This window comes from Lupinus angustifolius, chromosome LG11, assembly GCF_001865875.1.
Source record: "Lupinus angustifolius cultivar Tanjil chromosome LG11, LupAngTanjil_v1.0, whole genome shotgun sequence".
Classification (NCBI taxonomy): Eukaryota; Viridiplantae; Streptophyta; class Magnoliopsida; order Fabales; family Fabaceae; genus Lupinus; species Lupinus angustifolius.
Window position 1 is genome coordinate 17,185,878 of NC_032019.1, and position 438 is coordinate 17,186,315.

Sequence of the window (438 nt, forward strand, 5' to 3'; positions counted from 1 at the left end):
TCCTCCTTATCGTATCCTTATCCTCATCCACATTCTCATCCTCATCCTATCCTCTTCCTCATCCTCAACCTCTTCCTCATCCTCATTCTACTCCTAATCCTATCCTTATCCTCATTCTCGCCCTCATCATGTCCTCATCCTGGTCCTCATCCTATACTCATTCTCATCCTCATCATATCCTCATCCTCATCCTCATCCACATCCTATCCTCATTCATATTCTTGTCCTCATCTTATCCTTATCCTCATGCTCGTCCTCATCCCATCCTCATCCTCTTCCTCATCCTCGTCCTCATCATCATCCTAATCCACTTCCTCCTCCTCATCCTCATCCTATCCTCATCCTCCTCCTCCTCATCCTATCCTCATTCTCGTCCTCATTCTATCCTCTTCCTCTTCCTCATCCTCATCGTATCCTCATCCCCATCCTCATTCTCGT